The 18,891-nt window shown below is 39.2% G+C and overlaps 1 long non-coding RNA gene across 1 annotated transcript; it reads left to right on the plus strand.

Moving 5' to 3' along the window:
* Nucleotides 1–5,445: 5,445 nt before the first annotated feature.
* LOC141634026 (uncharacterized) lies at nucleotides 5,446–7,331 on the plus strand. Its single transcript, XR_012538761.1, has 2 exons — nucleotides 5,446–5,516; nucleotides 7,134–7,331. It is a non-coding gene; the product is annotated as an uncharacterized LOC141634026 (long non-coding RNA).
* Nucleotides 7,332–18,891: the final 11,560 nt, after the last annotated feature.

Here is an 18,891-nt window from a genome sequence, read left to right on the forward strand (position 1 = left end):
GATTTTAGGCTAGGGTTGTGTTGTGTCTTGGCCATGTTTTGATAGAACCTCTGAGCCAAGATACCGGTTCGATTACCTTCCCTACCTCGTGGTATAGACTCGAGTTACAGAGTGACTATTGACCGTACTAAAAACTTATGCCTGTCTTTGAAATATTGTCCTTTCTTGTATGGTGATTTTATGAATTGTAATAGGTGAGATGCAAGCCGGTTACAATTGATAAAGTTTGGATTACTGCTTGTTATATGTTTCACATGATAGTTTAATTTGGTCAGTTTAGTATTCATATGTTAGAATACTTGATAATTAGATTATTTGTGATGTTGTTTACATGTTACATTACATGTTACATTAAACATGACATTTCGTGGCTGGGAGGACTCGAAGTTACTCCCCACTGAATTGTGGCTTTCGTGTTTGTATAAAATGCGATTGACAGGTTAATGATGATTAGATGGGGTCACAGACGAGCTAGTGAGCAAAAGAACCTTGGACTTAGTTTGGTTATTTTGTAGTAAACCTTTAAACATTTGGTTGTGTTTATATTTTGAAGGGACATATGTCTCCCTCTCTTACTTTGGTTTGTATCACTTTATTCTCGCGACTTTAGCATGTTATGTAAATTAGGGTGTTAGTATTTGCAGGTATTGGCACTCTTCATTTTGAAGTGTTTGTGGTTGGTTTAGAAAAGTTTTTAAAATTACAGGTTTCATCTAGTTGAACCAATTACAAACATATCCTGTCAGTTTTTCTGTAGAAATTACGTGTTTATTTATCGCTAAAAATGAGGGTGTCACAGTTGGTATCAGAGCTTGTCGCTCCCGACGCACGTTTGTGCACCCCAATATAAATCACTTGACCTTTAAATAATAAACTTGAGAGATGGGTAGGATGGGTAGATTTAGGATTTTATGTGGTAGTCTGTTTGTGATTGCTATTTGTTAGGTTCTAACCAATGTTCTCTTTTGCAAGATGGCTCTCCAAGAAATGTAGATAATGCAATCTTACAAGCTAGGTTTGTTGATTGTTAGTTATTAATTTTGGTGCTGTTAAAGATTGGTTATGCCAAATGAAGAATGCTTCCACTTTCTCGATATTTCTTTCCGTATTCAGTGTATCTTACCTTAATCTTCCAAACTCGTTGTTTATTCGTCTTTCAAATTCCTCTTCTCTCGCCTTGGTAACTACTCTTCAATTCCTTCTCCTGATTCATCCTTGGTTCGTTTTCTTCTTATAATAAGAGTCCTTGTGGACACCTTCCTTTTATTCCGCGGGATAGTCCCCTTGTTCCAGAGAACCCGGTTTTGAGGGAATGTATCATTGGAGGGCGTGAACGAGTTGAGGAATTGATTGTTTAAGGTTTGAGTTGTATAGGAGAATATAACTTGGGATCCTTTGGTTAGTCTTGTTAGTTGTGCTTGATATGAGAGTCTAGTGGGTTGAGAAACACCTTGGGATTTATGTCTATTGAGAGCTTGTTCATTATAGATGATTGAGCATGGGTACTACCTTAGCACATAAGATGGAATGAACCTAAGCTACTTCATTTGAGAGTCTCGATGTTTCTTGTGGAGAATTAAAGGAATGATAGTTAGCCCTAATCCTTGTAGGCCTTGAAAGGAATACAATAGGGCGTTGACGTTGCTTAATGGATTGGTATCGTACTTTGGAATTAGTTAGTTAGTTAAACCTTTCGAGTTGACCAAATCTAGTATAGAGTAGCCCTTGTTGACCTTTTGAAATTTGAGAACACGTGGTTGACCTTAGTAATCATATCTGAATTTGGGAATTTTGGTGGAATGTTGTTCGATGTAGTTCGTTATTTCAAAGATGTGATTCTAATTTATGGTATCGGAGACTAGAAGTATTAAGTGGTGAAATGATGGAGTAAACCAGCTATGGTATTTGGGGATGACATAGTAAGTGAAGTTCAATGACGAAAATTGTAAAGGAGATACTTTGGGACATGGATGGTAACAAATGAATTTGTGTGGTGAATTGACTTTGGCTCTTAGAACCAATTGAGTTGAGGAATACCTACCATTTTGGAGTCCTTGTTAGTCCTATGATTTGGTAGACTTTTGGGGCTTTGTTGAGCACCTTAGTGATGTAACCTTATCATATCGATCATAAGCTTTGATGAGTGTTTGGTAAGCGGTAACCCTTTCTTTATGCCGCTTCTGTTCTCCTTTCCTTCTCTTTAACGTTCGTTGAACCCTGTTCTTATGCCAAAGTTTACGTATCTTCTTCTTGCCCGAGATATCTTCTTAACTCGAATACCTCTTATTTTTGTCAACCGTTATCTTTACGGTCCGACTTCTTATTTCCTAACATGTCATTTGTTCCTTGCTTATCCTACCTTAACGCCTTTTTATAATACTATCTCTTTTGAGAAGTGTTGGCCTTGGTTGGACATCATGACCTTTGAAGGGATTGTTGTGTTTGACCCTTTCCTGGTTTTGAGAGGATTTGATATTGGAGAGACTTAGGTAGTGTGATGAGACATACTTGATGGTTCTTATACCTATAGATCCTTGATAAAGTGAGTACGTTGGATTGGTGGATTTTGTATGTCAAATGTGAGTTGCATTGGTTCCTAAGGTTATGGAACATGGCGTTGTTGTTTATGTTTGGGTACTAGTGCCTAGTACTTGACTTCAAATGGATGAAACTGAATGGTGGATTTGAGGATATAGGATTGTCTAAGTAGACGAGTTTTTGATTGGCTTCCATAATCACTTTGAGGGTTTGATAATGTATATATTACCGTGTGAGAAATGTTAAATGTGGGATTATTAGTTGGTTTTAGTGAGTGAAATTGATTACTACTTGAGCTATGGTATGAGAGTGAGAGTAAGCTACATTATTGGGAAGTTTTAGCACTTGTTTTAATAACTAGAAAGGGTAATGGTATGGTTGACACCAATTGCTAGGTTAAAGAACATAGTTTCAATTTATGGTTTTAGGAACTCTGAGGTGATAAAGTGTTGTTACAATTAAGACTTTGTTTCTTGGGAATTTGATGGTAAGTAAGTTTTAGGATGTCAAATTCGAAAGAATACTCCTTGGGATGTTGATGACCATAATGGTTTGGTGATGTGATTTGGTATTAGTTGGCTCTTGAGAGTTCTTAATTGAGAGAGACTTAGTGTCGAGAAGAATTTGTTAACCCTATAGACTTATAGATCTTGAGGTCGCATTGAGTACTTGAGATGATGGGATGATGTTGTAGCTGAGTGTAGATCCGCTTTTGGAAATCCTTAATAAGTAAAAGGATAGAGAAACTTGAGATCCTATTGATTTTTCAGATTTTGGGGTTGGTATGTTGCTACCTTGTTTTGAAATGAGAATCTTGTGGTATATTTGAGGAACTTTCTCTTGGAGTTTATAGCTTGGTATTGGGATTCTTGATTAAAGGTTTATTTGTTTTGAGGAAACCATAGTTGACACTAGTTGGATACGAATATAGCTTTGTTGGAAGCCTTGATCTTAGACTGGTGAAAGTTGTTTCTGGATGTTTGAGGATTTGGAGCGATGAGATCACACTTATAGTGGAGTACCTTGTTTCAGGGAACAGATTAGGATGAGGTAACATAAGCGATTGAGGAAACCCTTGGGAGTGATGTGGTTATGAGTTTTGTTGTTAGGAAGTTTTTAGAACCGTTTTGAGTGTTGTTGTTTGTGATAAAAGTGTCTGGCGTTTCCTTGTTGACTAATTTCCCTTCTTCCTCGATCATGAGCGTTATCGTTCATACCTCTCTTCCTTACTTCATCATACTCCTCTCATAAGTTTGATGTTGGTAACCTATGAAACTCCATCTTTGACACACTTTTAGGTTCGACTTCAATTCTTACCCCATGAAATTCATACAGCCCTTTTGATTAGTTAAGCTTGAATCCTCTTAGCATACTTGCTCCTATGATGTCTAAGTTACTTTTCACTTCGAGGAATTTCTAAATATTTCAAGCTACCAGTTTCGATTCATTCTTGAAAGTTTATGTCACTTCTGCAAACCTAACCTATTTTTGAAGACTTGAAAATGAAAATTTAATTTAGTTCCCTATTCCTTTCTTGAATATAAACTTGTTTATTGTAATTTTAATTTCTAGACCCGAGTTTCGTTAAGATTTGTCCAATTTCTGTTAATTTTGATCCATTTATGACTTCTTTGTCAAGGTTTAATGTTACATTTTAGGGATTTGACCCCAATTGGGTTTAAAAGTGAAACCTTCATTTCTATTTTGGCTTTTTGCAAAAGAAAATTTGAGTAGACTACCTTTCTCTTACTTTGATTTTAACGTTGATCGGATGTTAGAACTAGTTATTGGAGACATTTGATAACTTGTTCTACGCTTATCGGCGAATAGTTTTTGTTTAAAATTTGTCTCTGATTTGGAAAAATAGCGTTCTTGTGTGCATGACAAGAGCAATTCCATTCCATGAATGAGACTTACATTCTTGAAAACTCTTCATTAATGTTTTGAAGGTATTTTGGTTTTTGAATTTTACAAATAATTTGCCTTTTTACCTTATCTTTGATATGAAATGTGGATGTTCCTGCCTGATCAACAAGAGTATCACCGTTTCATTGAAAAGATACCTATATTTTCTTATGATAATATTATTAATATGTTGTTTACTATAATTTCTCCTTCTAAGTTTCGAGGGCGAAACTTTTTAAAAGGAGGGGTGATTGTAACACCCCGTAATTTCGGACCGTTATTATATTGCGAAAGTAATGTATTAATCAAGTTTAATTTAAAATTTATGTATTTGAAGTAATAATAATTCAATGAAATGTAATTCTATTATATTTTGAAGTAAATTATTTAATTTGATAGTTTCGAAATGTTTAAAAATAGTTTAAACCATGTAAAAACCTTTTATATCGAGATAAGGGCATATCGGGAAAAATTGCGATTTTTTTAAAAATTGGGCAAACAATTTTGGAAATGGGTCATATGAGTACTCAATCTTCTTGTAATCTCGTGTTTAAGAATTTTGGAATTGTCGGAATTTGCATTTGACGAACGGTTCTAATTATCGTCGAAACGAGCATAAGCCGACTAATGAAATTCCGCCACATACCCCGCTCCTTCCCTCCTTTCCACGACACACCTCCTCTTCCTCCTTCCCATTTTTTTCCTAGGACTTCTTTTGTTCTTGTTTTGTTCATCTTGACCGAAATCCACAAAGAAAAATAATCAAATAATCTTACAATCGTAATTTCATCATAATTTCTTCGTTTCTAGTCCGATTTTCGCAAAATTTATATTTTCGGAATCCTCTCTTCAAGATCTACATCCTAGTATGTTTTAATTTCAGTTTTCATGTTGTCGATTTAAGATGATTTTGGGCATAATTTCGGTTTTAGTGATTATTGTTGTGTTTTTGTTGTTTTTAATAGGTTAAGATTATGAGGATGATATAGGGGACTCCTATATAGTAGAGGATGATGGGTAGCTACTGTTTTTAGGGTTTTCTCAAGGGTTATTTGCCTTTTTTCTAGCTTAAGGTAACATATTTCGAGTTACTCGACGAATAAATGTCACACTCCTTGCTTTTATATGATTTTTGTGAATGTTATTTGAGTAGTTTATTTCACATGAAAATATAGGTTCAATTCATGTCTTTTGTATGTTAAGTTCACTTATTAGTATGCAAATGAAATGGGAATGATTAATTGATGCTTTAGACGATGATAAACTGAACAAAAATGGAGAAATGGAGGGTTGGGGGTGGCGGCCCAAACGGCCCAGCAGGCCCAGGCAGGCCCACGGCAGGCCCTGGGTTGGCCCGGGTCGGCCCGTTGCTTGTTTCGCGGTTTTTCATGCGTTGTTCGTCGTTTCGGGTTAATTAATGTTATATTTAGTATAAGTAGTAAATGGGTAATCATATGAAATGAATAATGTTAGTAGTGGATATAATGATGTTGGTAAAATTATGCTTATAGTGGTAGTTTGCACATGTTAGGATAGGTTATAAGATGAAATTGGAAGGAATAGGCTTAAAATGAATTTTATAGCGATAGTTGTAATGTTTGGATGATTATGCCGGAAACTGAGCCTTGGTCCCTTTGACTGAATCGATGTCAGTCAATAGTGTGATTGGTCAGCCGCGATTGAACCCGTACCTGTCGCAGGGCTGGGGTTGCGGGTAAAAATTCGGTTGGATGAAATTATTGTGTAAATTAGATAATTGGCCTTATTCTTGTTTTAGGCCATTTATTATGTTTTTATTTCACATATGTTGTTGGTTGATTTGAATGGGTTCTTATGTTGTAGAAACGGCCCTAGATTCCCTGGAACCTTTAATATTGTCAAGTTTGGACTCTTTGCCTCTCTTTTGGTTATATGGGTGTCCTACTTGTCTTGTGTGGTGCGGGCTAAAGTATTCAAGCTGGGACCTAGATTGGTTTTATTTAGGTCCTAGGTGAGTGTTTCGGCCTTCATCATAGATAGGCCATTATAGTCTTTGACGAGTGTATGTTCACTGCTTGGTAGCCTCTATGTTCCTGACTTGGTGGGATTATATCCAAGTTGGGGCATGACCTCGTTACTTATTTTGATAGTAAGTGGTCAGCTTAAGTACTAGCCAACCCTTTGGTGGACTCCTTAGGGTACTCACTTTGTTTTAGAAAAATTGTGAGTCTTGGGTGCGGTGGTGTGTATCCGCATGTCTAGGTCTGCGCAGATTTTAGGCTAGGGTTGTGTTGTTTCTTGGCCATGTTTTGATAGAACCTCTGAGCCAAGATACCGGTTCGATTACCTTCCCTACCTCGTGGTATAGACTCGAGTTCTGAGTGTGACTATTGACCGTACTAAGAACTTATGCCTGTCTTTGATATATTGTCCTTTCTTGTATGGTGATTTTATGAATTGTAATAGGTGAGATGCAAGCCGGTTACAATTGATAAAGTTTGGATTACTGCTTGTTATATGTTTCACATGATAGTTTAATTTGGTCAGTTTAGTATTCATATGTTAGAATACTTGATAATTAGATTATTTGTGATGTTGATTACATGTTACATTACATGTTACATTAAACATGACATTTCGTGGCTGGGAGGACTCGAAGTTACTCCCCACTGAATTGTGGCTTTCGTGTTTGTATAAAATGCGATTGACAGGTTGATGATGATTAGATGGGGTCACAGACGAGCTAGTGAGCAAAAGAACCTTGGACTTAGTTTGGTTATTTTGTAGTAAACCTTTAAACATTTGGTTGTGTTTATATTTTGAAGGGACATATGTCTCCCTCTCTTACTTTGGTTTGTATCACTTTATTCTCGCGACTTTAGCATGTTATGTAAATTAGGGTGTTAGTATTTGCAGGTATTGGCACTCTTCATTTGGAAGTGTTTGTGGTTGGTTTAGAAAAGTTTTTAAAATTACAGGTTTCATCTAGTTGAATCAATTACAAACATATCCTGTCAGTTTTTCTGTAGAAATTACGTGTTTATTTATCGCTAAAAATGAGGGTGTCACAGCGGTTGCCGATTTCCTCACCAACAACCCAATCGAAGAAATAGAAGTCATCGACACTTGGTCATTTCCCGACGAAAATATGGTACGCGTTGAGTATGACATATGGGATTTGTATTTCAATGGATCATCTAATTAAATGGGATATGGAGTGGGTATACTTCTTATCTCACTAATATGTGAACACGTGCCCGTGTCCATCAAGCTGGATTTCAATGTCACAAACAACATCGCTGAATATGAAGCATGTTTGCTTGGTTTACGTAGTGCTCTTAACTTGGGTATGAAGAAATTGTTAGTACATGGAGACTCGTCCCTTGTGATCAATCAAGTGGGTGGGTCATGGAAAATTAATAGCCAAATTTTGGCTCTATATCAAACCAGAATCGAAGAGTTGGAAAAGTACTTCGAAGATATTCGATATGTTCACCTCTCGATAGAGGAAAACCAGTTTGAAGATGCATTATCCAAGTTAGCTGTCTTAATTAACATTCCCGGCCACATAGATAATATTCTAATATGTGTCGAACGAAGATCGTCACCTGCCTATGTGAATGCAATCGATGATGCCGAGGAAGGTGAAACCGAACCCTGGTACACAGCCATTTTGAAATTCAAGGAAACAGGAGAGTATCCTCCCGACCTTAACACGCGTGGAAAGCACGCTCTACAATTGTTATCCGCCCAATTCATTAAGACCGATGACGGGCAATTTAATAAGAAGATGACTGAAGGTGTTTTGTTGCGATGTATCGATAAACCGACAGCTAAAAAGGTTCTGGAGGAAGTCCATGACAGAGAATGTGGGCCACACATGAATGCCCAGATGTTTGTCCGTAAGATCATAAGGCTTGGTTATTATTGGACAACTGATACCCGTCGTTGTGAGTACCAAAGATAAAATTTATAATTCCTATTAAGACTAACCTAGGCTAGTGGTAACAGGGTCGAACCACAAGGAGGCAGATGTAAATTTTAGTTGATTTAAGTTCAGTCTGAGGTAACTATTGTGGGGGTTGAATTGAATTGGTCTACAGCTAAAAGTGAACAAAGATAATAAACTAAATAAACGATTTAAACAGATAAAAGAAGGGTACTAGGATGGTCGGTTCATTATAGCTTCGGCGGCAGCAAACTAAGTCGGTCTGAATCAAACACAGGTAAGGCGGAAAATAAAGAGGTCCTCTCGGTCCACTCTTAACAAATAGCATCTTTCGATCTCGCTATAGGTCCCTAATATCACTAATACTAACTTTCGTCCTGAAAAGTGACTAACGGTCTAAACTATACTATCTTTCGATCTTAGCATAGTTTAGTCGATTTAATTGATGGTCAAATAACTTTCCCTATCTTTCGATCTAACGGGTCGGTCACAAAATAGGTATCTAACTGGTCGCATGCATTCGATTGGTTAAACACAAGATTAAATTCAATTAAAACGAAAATAAAACTACGAGGTCAGTCGATCGACTGACAATGTTAGTCGATCGACCAACACGCAAGACAACCCGTGTAAAATTTATTGCCGCCTATGCCATAAATCGCCTACATCCTAGCACTATGGAATTAGCTACTCATGATGAAAGTGATAACAACAATAAAACTAATAACGATTACTGAATTCATGCTTAAAGTAAATAACAAACAGCGATAATACGATAATTGGCTTTCGGGATACTAACTAGCAAATCTATACTAATGATGAAAGTAAAACAATAAACTGGAATTAGGGCAGAAGGAATACCGAGATTTCAGAGGAAAGATTAAGAACAAGAACAGAATTCCGATGCTAAAACGATGTTCCAAACCCTAATTACTCGAATAAACCAAAACTGAAAGTTACTGTATGAAACTTAGATAAAAACTTGGATCCAAACTTCGATCCTAAACTGGATGTTTTATGTTACGTTATATAGCAAATAACGTAACATCTTATTTCCTAAACCTAGCATCATGGGCTTGCGCTTTCTCGGTCTTCAAATTCTCGTGCTGGAATAGCAATCAGTCGATCGATCGATAAGGTCGGTCGATCGCTTCCTCCTCGACTAACGAAGCTTCGAACCCGATCATTGGTCGATCGACTGAGGGTGATGGTCGATCGACTAATGGAGCTGCTACTTGACTTTTCAAAACACGTGGACTTGTCTTTTGGGCCTTGGATTGCGCACCAAGCTCGTTCCTTAATCAATTCCTTTACGTCGTTTGCAATGCAGATTACTCGGGGACGGATTTGGCTTGATTTCTACTCATTTCCGCATAAATCTGCAATATTACATAAAAATACGAAAGTAAACGAAATGGGGCAAATAGTAGCGTAAACTACATAAATGAGCTATGAAATGCGTGTAAAAAAGGATGTAAAACATCATATAAATGACACGCATCAAACTTCCCTAAACCAAACCCTTGCTTGTCCCCAAGCAAGAACTAGACTCGATCTAATGACCTAATGGAACGAGTTCAATCTCAGAGCGAAATGCAAACTATTAAGCCTAAACCAATTTAATGCACAACCAACAATCAACTAGTAACGTGAATCATGCAAACGAGTTATGAGGTCGTTAGAGACTGCTGAACCGTCAACTGCAGAGACTTATCAAATTGGACTCTCGCGGGTCGCTCAAATCACTCAATAAGCACAGGTGATAAATATGTAAGATAGAAAGAATTAATTTTGTAGTGACTCTCACCTAACTATGACCTATGAAAACATGCCAGCAATAAAATATGAAAATGACCTCTACGACCGTACATACGCATTCCAACCAAACAGATGACCAATGACACATGCCGAGGTATATATGGGATATGTGAGGTATGGGTAAGAAGAGGCAAAACATTTTATGGTAAAGTGGAGGTACAGGTGATCGAGCTAGTACCAAAACGGAACCAAGTGGCAACATCCAGCTTCTTGCTCATAATCAAGCGAAACGGTGCTATAGCAAGCACAAAACTCACAATCTCCAAACTATCAAATCAATAAACTCCCCATAGGATATCAATGAAACATGGGAGCAAAAATCGCCAAAAGATAAGGATTAAATTATGCGAATTGACTTCTTCCTCGAATCTCAGTCGATCGACCATATTTGGCAGTCGATCGACCCATTTGAACAGTACAAAACCTCTTTTTTTTTCATTTCTTTTTCGAATCATTTTTTCTCAATTTTTTTTTCTTTTGTTTCTTTCTTTCCTTTTTCATTTTCCAATCATCATCTCAACAGAGCATATGCCACCAAAAATGAGTAACAATCCCGAAAACTCAGACTACTAGCTTGACAAAGGACAGGCTAAATGTAGGATGTAGTAAATGGGACAAAAAGGGGTATTTTTGGCAGTGTGAAGCTTATGGGTAAAATGAGAAAAGGCAACCTCTACCACATGTGTCAGCAAACCACAAACCGAATGCATACAGGTATTAAGTAGATCAAATTCATATTCATGCAAATTAAGGAAACATGTCTCATAAGGAGTACTACTCACATTCCTAATTAAACCGGTCATGAATGTCACCAGTTATAGGCTCTAAATCTCGAAAAGTATGATGTAGTTTGCCAAAAATCAAAGTCAAGTCTCAAGTTCAAAGAAGAATGTAACGAAAACTCGTAGATATGCATTTACGATTCTACTAATAACATGTTGATCTAGCAAGGCTCAGGCGAAACAGGTGCAAATGCAAAATCATCATAGAAATACTACCGTTCCGACTCGACCTATATGCTAAAATAAACGTGCATTTTATGGAGTTTTTTTGAAATTTTTCATTTTTTTTTTTGATTTTTTATGAAAATGAAGAAAAATGAAATAAACGATGCAAACCAAAATGTAAACATGAATGCAAGCAAATGATATGCGACGCAAAACCCTTCCCTAAACCAAATCGCACAATGTCCCCATTGTGCAAAATCATGTAGTGAAGAAAAAAGAAATGGGAATTTGCGAGAAAATAAATAAGCAAGACACAAAGGAAAGATATGGAACTCACAAGACTTCAAGCGCAGCAAAGGAAACTTCCCCAAACCAGCGTGAGCTAGGAGGTTTCAGTAGCTAGCAGTGCTACCAATAAGGGTGCCTGAAAGACAGAAAATACCACGCATAAGACTAAGAAAACAATTTTTGAAACGGTAAAATTGTGCACAAATGAGAAAATAGAAGAGATAAATAATTTGACGGAAAATAAAGTGGAGTAGAAAACTCCCTTAAGTACGCAAATCGACCAAACACAGCAGGGGAGAGGTCGTGAACAGTACAAAGAAGAAGTCTACGGTCGATCGACCTATAGGGGCGGTCGATCGACTAGATGAACAGAATGTAGCTCCCGGAAAAGCGCAACTCGCCGATCGACCATGATGGTCGGTCGATCGATCAAAGTATCATGCTTCGACTCCTTATTTCTTCATTTTTGCTCAATGATTTGAGCTAACAAGCTCTAAACACCTGCAAGTACACAATAATACGCGCCCAAAATTTCGCAAAACCCAGAAAAAAGTCTAAAGTACTTGAAAATCCTAAGCAAACAAAATAAAAGCGAAATTTTCGCAAGACACAAAAAAGCAATAAAATTGTTCGAAAGCAATAGAATGTTTGTAAAGCTTTTGATCAATTAGTAGTTGATCAGGAAAGGCCACGGTATGGCCCACTTCGTCGGCTTCTGGCTACTAGAGGTAGCCTCAATGGTGCTCATCTTATCAGTTGCACCCTTCTCAACTTCAACAGTCGGAGAACTCAATGGATCAACTTCGTCAGCTCCCCAATCAAGGATTTCTTTGGGTTCAACGGAATCCAAGTCAGACCGTCTCACCTTGGTTGGCTCATCTTCGACTTCCTCATCAGTCCCATAACTTAGGCATCCAAGGCCTCCTCTTTGAATGATAGGCTTTGTTGCAGCTAGAGTGACCTGCAGCTCATCCTTCCCGAAACCAGCTCCTGTAATGTCTAAAACAACAGATTCTTCCTCCATTTTGCTCCCAATCTGGGGCGGAGGGGTTAGCACAAGAGTAGTAGTAGAGAAAGGCAATTCAGGCAGCACAAAGTACGATTTCTTTTTAGAAACCGTATTACATGTAACAGGCCACATGGGGTCCTTCTTTTTAACAGGTTGGGCAAAAATGATAGAATGTTTCCCAACTTTGAAGGTCAAAGTTCCGAGCCTACGTCAATAACCGCACCAAAGAAGCGGTGTGCGAAACGCCTACCTAGGATGATCGGTATATGGGCATCCTCGGGCATGTCCAGGACAACAAAATCAACAGGAAGAAAAACTTCCCTATTTGGACGGGTATGTCCTCTAGGACTCCTATAGGCTCGACCGCAGATCGGTCGACCATCCGAATCTGTCGTGTCTCTGTGATAGCAAATCGGGTCAACTTGAGTTTCCTAGCTAAACTCAAGGGCATGACACTTATACTAGCCCCTAGGTCACATAATGCCTTCTCAATTGAGAAGGTACCTATTTTGCAAGGAGCAGAAAAGCTACCCGGGTCCTCTAACTTATGAGGCGCAGTGTGAGACAGATAGGAGCAAGACTCCTTGGTGAGTGCGACAAGATGCAATCTTTGTTTCAAGTGACCGCTTTTTGGACAACAGTTGTTTCATAAATTTAGTATAAGCGGGCACTTGGTTAACTAACTCAAGGAAGGGGACTTGTACATTCAGACTACGGATAACTTTCTCAAACTTACTGAAAGATACATGTTCCTTCGTCGGCACGAGTCTCTCCGGATATGGGGCTGTGAGGAGTACCTTAGCCCTCTCCTCCAATTCACGCGCGCCAGCATCCTTGGACTTAGGCCGAAAGTCCGTCACCTTCTCTTTGTTGAAGCTAGACCCCTCCTCGACCGTCTCAAATGAGAACCATTAACCGTCATTGGTCGAACTGGGACCGGGTGACCCATCAAAGACTCGGGTCTTGTCCTAAAATCTTCGGGACCGTGGTACCCCGAAACAAGTGGTCTCGTAGGTTATTTGGCATTAAAGGACGAAATTCTTCAATCGCAACGATCTCGATCGATCGACCACTGTCCTCGGTCGATCGACTTAGATGTACGATTCTAAAGCTCCCAGAACCCGTGCTTCGATCGATCGACTAGGTATATCGATCGATCGACCAAATACCCCAGCGACGTCTTTTCCTTTGATTTGTTCGTTGAAGCTTTCTCTTGACTTGTTTCCGGCTCATCTTTTTCAACATCGTCCTCGACCATGGCAGTACCATCAAGGGTGGACCCGCTCCTCAAAGTGATGGCATTTAGGGCCTCCTTTTGTTCCGGTTGAGTAGGTAAGTGTCCGGGAGCTCGAGTGTTACTTTTGCTAGCCAGTTGAGCAATTTGGCTCTCTAGTAACTTCATCCCGGCCTCTCTTGCTTGGGACTCCTTTAGCAACAAGTTCTTAAGCTCGAAAAATTCAGAATTCTGCGATTGTTGTCTTTTGTGGCACATAAGGAGGTTTCTGATATTGTTGTTGCTTTTGATGAGGGGGTATATAGGGTTGTTCTTTGCGGCGGAGCTTGAGTTGGGTTAAGGACATTTTGGCTCCTCCAACTCAAGTTCGGATGGGTGTTCGGCTCATAGTAGGTGTTGGTCTCGCCTATAGTGTTGAAAGGCGACAAGATTCAAAGGGACTAGGGCGCTTTTTCGAGACATGGCCCTCACCTCCACACCTTTCACGACGAAGGGACCGTCGACACAAAGATTGACTTGGTACATCCCACCTTTGGAAGCTCCTCCTAGCTCATACTTGTCAAATCTCGCGGTAAGAGCCTCAAGCGCAGCGACAGAGGAGGATTCAGTAGCTCTCCTCTGGTTCCCTCTAGAATTCCCATACTCGGCCTTGTAGGTAGCTAGATCGTCAATGATCTTCCACCCCTTGGTTGCTCCCAAATTTTCAAAAATCTCCCGTTGGGCGCAAAGATCCAAAATGGCCCTCTGATCGTCGTACAACCCATTGTAGAAATGATTGCACAAACTCCATTTTTCGAACCCATGGTGCGGTATGGTTCGCACCAACTTCTTAAATCGGACCCATGCTTCGTGGAAATTCTCATCCGGCCCTTGTTTAAAGCCCGTGATTTGAGCTCTAATAGCGATTGTCCTTGAAGCGCAGAAGTACTTCTTGTAGAACGCCAATGCCAATGTATTCCAATCGATGATCCTTGAACGGCTCGGTCCCGGATCTCTATACCACTCCCTTGCAAAGATCGCGAAGGGAGAAGATGAACATAGTCTCCTTGATCGATCTTGGGTCACGCCACCGGTGGGGGTATGGAATAGCGATGAGTCAATAAAGGTCTCCATATGTTTAGTTGCATCTTCATTTGCAGCTCCCCCAAACTGGTTTCTCTCGACCATAGTAATGTAGGCGGGCTTTGGTTCGAACTTCCCGCATCTCCCGGTAACTCGAACCCCTTATATAAGTTATCGGTGTCGGCTCGAATAACTAGCTATACTTGCTTCCTCGGCCATGACTGGAATTTCCGAGAAGTAACTCGTCTTACCAAGAAATGGAAACGGGCGAAGATGGTGGATTATCTTCGAACAGTTCATTCTCGTGATAGCTTGACAGAGTACTCAACTCTTCCTCTGTCGGTAGTATTCTTTGTGTTCGTCTCAACTCGTGCAAGGATCTTTCAAGCTCAGGGTTCAACGGTACTAATTCTCCACCCTGTGACCTGCGCATAAGAAGAAACTACAAAAAGAATATAAGAAAAGTTTAAGGAACGGATGTCCCTTAAACTAAGAAAGATTAATAATAAAAACAACTAAAATTAGGACTATTGCCTCCCCGGCAACGGCGCCAAAATTTGATACCCGTCGTTGTGAGTACCAAAGATAAAATTTATAATTCCTATTAAGACTAACCTAGGCTAGTGGTAACAGGGTCGAACCACAATGAGGCAGATGTAAATTTTAGTTGATTTAAGTTCAGTCTGAGGTAACTATTGTGGGGGTTGAATTGAATTGGTCTACAGCTAAAAGTGAACTAAGATAATAAAATAAATAAACGATTTAAACAGATAAAAGAAGGGTACTAGGATGGTCGGTTCATTATAGCTTCGACGGCAGCAAACTAAGTCGGTCTGAATCAAACACAGGTAAGGCGGAAAATAAAGAGCTCCTCTCGGTCCACTCTTAACAAATAGCATCTTTTAATCTCGCTATAGGTCCCTAATATCACTAATACTAACTTTGGTCCTGAAAAGTTACTAACGGTCTAAACTATACTATCTTTCGATCTTAGCACAGTTTAGTCGATTTAATTGATGGTTAAATAACTTTCCCTATCTTTCGATCTAACGGGTCGATCACAAAATAGGTATCTAACTGGTCGCATGCATTAGATTGGTTAAACACAAGATTAAATTCAATTAAAAGGAAAATAAAACTACGAGGTCAGTCGATCGACTGACAATGTTAGTCGATCGACCAACACGCGAGACAGCCCGTGTAAAATCTATTGCCGCCTATGCCATAAATCGCCTACATCCTAGCACTATGGAATTAGCTACTCATGATGAAAGTGATAACAACAATAAAACTAATAACGATTACTGAATTCATGCTTAAAGTAAATAACAAACAGCGATAATACGATAATTGGCTTTCGGGATACTAACTAGCAAATCTATACTAATGATGAAAGTAAAACAAGAAACTGGAATTAGGGCAGAAGGAATACCGAGATTTCAGAGGAAAGATTAAGAACAAGAACAGAATTCCGATGCTAAAACGATGTTCCAAACCTTAATTACTCGAATAAACCAACACTGAAAGTTACTGTATGAAACTTAGATAAAAACTTGGATCCAAACTTCGATCCTAAACTGAAAGTTTTATGTTACGTTATATAGCAAATAACGTAACATCTTATTTCCTAAACCTAGCATCATGGGCTTGCGCTTTCTCGGTCTTCAAATTCTCATCTGGAATAGCAATCTGTCGATCGATCGATAAGGTTTGGTCGATCGATCGCTCCTCAAAGAAACAAGAGCTTCGAACCCGATCATTGGTCGATCGACTGAGGGTGATGGTCGATCGACTAATGGAGCTGCTACTTGACTTTTCAAAACACGTGGACTTGTCTTTTGGGCCTTGGATTGCGCACCAAGCTCGTTCCTTAAGCAATTCCTTTACGTCGTTTGCAATGCAGATTACTCGGGGACGAATTTGGCTTGATTTCTACTCATTTCCGCATAAATCTGCAATATTACATAAAAATACGAAAGTAGACGAAATAGGACAAATAGTAGCGTAAACTACATAAATGAGCTCTGAAATGCGTGTAAAAAAGGATGTAAAACATCATATAAATGACACGCATCAACAACGATGGAAACAGATTGTTGCAAATATGTCAGGCACTGTCACAATTGTCAGATATTCGCGAATTGGAGGGCAATGTTATACCTTCTATGTTATACACCATGACCTCACCCTTGCCATTTTTAACTTGGGGAGTCGACATCATCGGAAAATTAAACCCATCAGGAATTGGAGGGCACTGTTTTATCCTTGTTGCAATAGACTATTTCGTAAAGTGGGTAGAAGTTAAGTCTTACAAAGTGCTAAAAGCGAAGAAAGTAACACAATTCATTCAAAATGACATCATTTGCCGGTATGGAGTACCACATGAGTTCATCAATCATCATGGAACCCATTTTCAAGCTGAGACCACAGTTATACTTGAAAAGTATAAAATCAAACAACACAAGTCATCACCATACAGACCGCAGATGAATGGTGCGATAGAAGTTGCTAATAAAACAATCACATCCATTTTGAGGAAGATGTTTGACAACTACAGAGAGTGCCCAGAAAAGATACCCTTTGCATTATGGGGGTATAGAACTTCAATTAGAATAGCCACGGGTGCAACCCCGTATTACTTTGTATATGGAATGGAAGCGGTTCAACCGGTTGAGCAGGAAGTACCGTCCCTAACGATCCTACTGGAAAGCCAGGTTCCTGAAGCAGATTAGGTTCAAGCAAGATATAAATCACTAGTCATGGTAGACGAGTGGCGTTTGAATGCATTGTACCATGTCCAACCCTACCAAAAAAAGATATAGAGAGAGCTTTAAACAAAAAGGTGAAACCAAGGGGAATTAGTGAGGATGATTTGGTTCTCAAGTCGGTTAGAGCTTTGTTACCTATTGACCTGAGGGGTATGTTCAAACCAAATTGGGCAGGCCCTTACTCGGTAAAGAAGATTTTATCAGGAGCCGTTGTTCGATTAACAAATTTGGATGGGAATTATTTCACAAATCCTACAAATTTAGACCAGCTGAAGAAATACTATCCTTGATGACCTCATTCTCAAATGTTATGAAATAATTTTTGAGTTGCAAATGTTTTTAGAATAAGTTGTGAGTTGTTTATCAACATTGCATGAAATTTTTTTGTGAGAACTACGGACTCGGTTTAATTCGGTTGCAAAGCAGATACGTAGGCAACTTTTAGTTAAGAGTACAGCCGAAACATGTAAAACAAAAATAAAATTTTTGATTCAGAAACTGGGGATTTCTAATAAATAATAAGTTTTTATTTATTCTGAATTCCGGGCGAAGCCCGTTATAATATTTTATTCCGGGCGAAGCCCATCACACAAACTAAAAAAGAAAGCACATAAACAGTAATAGTAATAGTAGATAGTAACGTCGAAGACTACTCTTTGCTACCCTCAGCCTGGCCACACACCCCATCACGACGAGACGAAGTCTCACCCATCATCTCTTGGGCTCTTTTCTTCGGAGGAATCATCAATTCTTCCCGAGGGCCCAGTCTATCTCTCATACTAGGTCGAGGACCAAGTCTTTCTACAAGTGTCAGCCCATTTTCATTTATCGGACCTAACCTCTTCCACACATCTGAAACCAATGAGTCAGTCCTAGCAGTCGAGTCAGTCTCTGTTTCGGGCCTAGATAAAATCGGGGTTGTCCCAGTAAAGAATTCTCAGTTCTTCTCCCCTTTCTTGTGGTATTTGTAGTCAACGGCTTCATCCTCTTAAATTTCCCTCTAGGCCTTGAAAGAAGGCTTAATAGTCCACTGCAAATAAACCCAAATAGAAGCAAATGGCTCAGAAATATGCCAAATATTCCACCGAGTCCAGGACTCTAACCATAAATTCCACCTCGCGAGAGTCACTCTTTGGACATGGCCGCGAACGGGCTTAATAGTGGAAATCCGTTACCGACGACCGACTTGTCGAAGAACACGGTTCGGATATATATGTGTGGACCACTCCAAGCTCAAAAGAGTGAGTTGTCTGGTTCTATCAATTTCAGACAAACCAGTAACTGCAGTAAGGTGAAGCCAAGGTAAAGCCCATCTAACATGTAACCCAGCTTTGGCAGAAATCCGCTATCGCCAGAAAGGCTCCTTTTTCCCAGTAGGAAACTGAGGAAGACGA

Source organism: Silene latifolia, chromosome Y (assembly GCF_048544455.1).
Source record: "Silene latifolia isolate original U9 population chromosome Y, ASM4854445v1, whole genome shotgun sequence".
In the NCBI taxonomy this organism is placed as follows: domain Eukaryota; kingdom Viridiplantae; phylum Streptophyta; class Magnoliopsida; order Caryophyllales; family Caryophyllaceae; genus Silene; species Silene latifolia.